General features: G+C 44.7%; 1 pseudogene; it reads left to right on the forward strand.

Annotated features, from left to right (window-relative positions):
• The first annotated feature begins 242 nt into the window (after positions 1-242).
• The window catches only part of LOC101979608, a 6,218-nt pseudogene continuing 3,397 nt past the window's right edge, over positions 243-3,063 (forward strand).

Genomic DNA, 3,063 nt, shown 5'->3' on the forward strand with positions numbered 1-3,063 from the left:
GAGGAGGAGGAGGAGGAGGGAGAGAGATATTATTGGCCCATGATTCCCAAACTTGGGAGGCTAAGGAGCGAAGATTTCCAGTTTGAGGCTAGCATGCTGGTAACTCCTGTATGAAAGAAACAAAAGATAAAGGGGGGAGGGATGAGGGAGACAAGAAAGAGGTGAAAGAGGAAAAAAAAAGGAAGGAGAAACCCACTTCTTTTCCACTTTGTTAACCTTGTCTTCAGTCAGAATTGAACGAGATGGCCAGGCCCCTGCACTGGCAGCCCTGGCTGTCTGCTGCCCCCTGCTGGTATCCCCGCAACAAAATTTTAATTAGCAAAAGGGTTGAGGAAAGGGATAGGCAAAGCATTGGTTCACAGAAACTCAGGCTGCCCTGCTCAGCTGGTGTTTTGGGATGTGAAGCATGGAGGCAGAACCTGTACTACCTGAATTCAATATTAGTCTGTCTGGAGCCCTAAACAAGGCCTTTCCCCAGTGACTGCTTGTGGGCTGGAGGGACAGGGCTGGTTGAAGTGTCGTACTGTAGCTGAAATGGCTTAGAAGGAGAACCTGAATGATGAGCTGGCTTCTAGTGACTTGATTAAAAGCATGGATTCTTTGCCCTGGCCGGCCTTGTGTGCTTCATTCTCTGAAAGTTTATGTTCCTTGCTACCTGAGCATTGTGAAAACCCAACTTAAACTTCCCTGAATCTTTGCAGTACTATGTGTGTCAAAAAACAGTTGCCTTTGAGGAAACCTTTAAACACATGTGTGCCTGCAGGTCAGAAGAGAGCACTAGATCTCATTACAGATGGTTGTGAGCCACCATGTGGTTGCTGGGAATTGAACTCAAGAACATCCAGTGCTCTTAATCTCTGAGCCATCTCTCCAGTCCCCTTTCATTCCCATTTGAGACAAGGTCTCGATGTGAAACCCTTGTTAGTCTGGAACACAGGATATAGACCTTGCTAACTTTAAACTGGTAGTCATCTTCCTGCCCCTGCCTCTGAAGTGCTGGGATGGTAGGCATGTACCACCTCTCCTAGTTCATCCATTTATCTGTTTGTTGAGACAGGGTCTTTCTACACAGCCCTGGCTGTCCTGGAAATCACTGTGTAGATTAGGCTTCCCAGACTCATAGAAATCCACCTGCCCAGTCTGCCGCCCAAGTTCTGGGATTAAAGACATACCACAATGCTTGTCTATTTGTTTATGTTTCAAGGGGGAGGTATCATATAGCTCAGGCTGGCCTTGTGAAGTCCTGATTCTCTTGTTGCCACCTTCCAAGTGTTGCGATTAGAGGAATGGGATGTGAGCCAGGCACGGTGACTGCCTGAACGTATGCGCCGCACCAACTGCGTTCCTGGTGCTGTGGAGGTCACAAGAGGACATCTCTTCTCCTAGAACTGTAGCTATGAATGGTTATGAGCTGCCATGTGTGTACTAGGAAACTAACCTGGGTCCTCTGTAAGAACAGCAAGTGCTTTTGACTGCTGAACCAGCCCTCCAGACTCTTTTCCTCTACTTCTGAGACAGGGTCTCACTATGTAGCTCCGCTGGCCTGGAGCTTGCTATGTAGACCAGTCTGCCCCTCCTCTGCCTTCTAAGAACTGAGATTCAAAGTCAGGTGCCATCACACCTGTCTTAAATGGTTTTTAAAATAGCATATATTAATAATACATAATGTTGGATTTCACCTTGACGTTTCCGTGTATGTCTGATGTAATTTGATCATATTTTACCTCCATTCAACTCTCTTGTCCTACTTCTATTCCCACCAATGCCCTTTCTCTCCCAAGTCCCCCTTCACATCTTCTTCTATTAATTAGTTAATTAAATTAATAATTAATTTTTGAGACAGGGTTTTTGTGTATAGCAACCCTGGCTGTCCTAAAATTCAATTTGTAAACCAGGCTGGGTTTGAACTCATAGAGTTCATGCCTGCCTTTACCTCAGCCCAGCTAAACTTCCTTACAAGTTGTGAAGCATCGTACATGTGCAGTATCTGGCTCTTCACTCTTACAGAGTGGTGAACATGGATCTACAATGCCCAGCCAGATTCTTGAGAATCATGGAGTATTTCCCTTCTCTGTCAATCTAATCATCTGCAGTAGAAGGCAAGAGTGCCAGAGTAGTCACTGATGATATTTAACAAGAGTTTTGTTCTCAGAAGGCTGATTGGCTAATGCCCAACAATAAACACTTTTATGGATTATGAATGCTTCACATCATCATGAAGGAAACCTGCTTTGTTCTACCAAAAGTTTTAATGTCATATACTTCTTCCTCATTCATTCTTATTGTCTCTTCTTTCATATGGATACTGTATGACTGTTTGCCCAACACACATTTTTTTTTTTGAGACAGGGTTTCTCTGTAGGACAGTCCTGGCTGTCCTGGAACTTACTCTGTAGACCAGGTTGGCCTGAGACTCACAGAGATCTGCTTGTCTCTGCCTCTGGTTCCTGGAAATAAAGGTGTATATTATCACACCAGGGAGAAGCACTAAAAATTTTTTTTGAGATTTTAATTTTTGTGTGTGTGAGTGCTTGCCTCAATGTCTGTGCATCGCGTACAGGCACTGCCCGTGGAAGCCAAAAGTCAAGGACTGGGTGTGGACCACACACCTGTCACCTAGGTTTGTGGGGGGTAGTGTTAGGAGGATCAGGAGTACAAAGCCAGTGTCTACTACTTAGTGAGTTCAGGCCAGTTTGGGCTTTAGGAGACCCTATCTCAAACAAACAAACAAAATACAAATAGAAAAAGCCCAGTCATTAATCCTCCCATTTGGTTGTGTTCCATCTATCTTACAGATGTCAACATCAGCATACTGTAATAGTGTTGTGTATATAATAGGTAGTGTAATAATTTAAAGAACTCTCAGGGGCTGGAGAGATGGTTCTGCAGTTAAGAGCACTGATTGCTCAGCCAGGCGGTGGTGACACATGCCTTTAATCCCAGCACTTGGGAGGCAGAGACAGGTGGATCTCTGTGAGTTTGAGGCCAGCCTGGTCTACAAGAGCTAGTTCCAGGCCAGGTTCTAAAACTACAGCAAAACCTTGTCTCAAAAAACTAAAAAAA

The sequence above is a fragment of the Microtus ochrogaster genome, linkage group LG8 (genome assembly GCF_000317375.1).
Source record: "Microtus ochrogaster isolate Prairie Vole_2 linkage group LG8, MicOch1.0, whole genome shotgun sequence".
Taxonomy (NCBI): Eukaryota; Metazoa; Chordata; class Mammalia; order Rodentia; family Cricetidae; genus Microtus; species Microtus ochrogaster.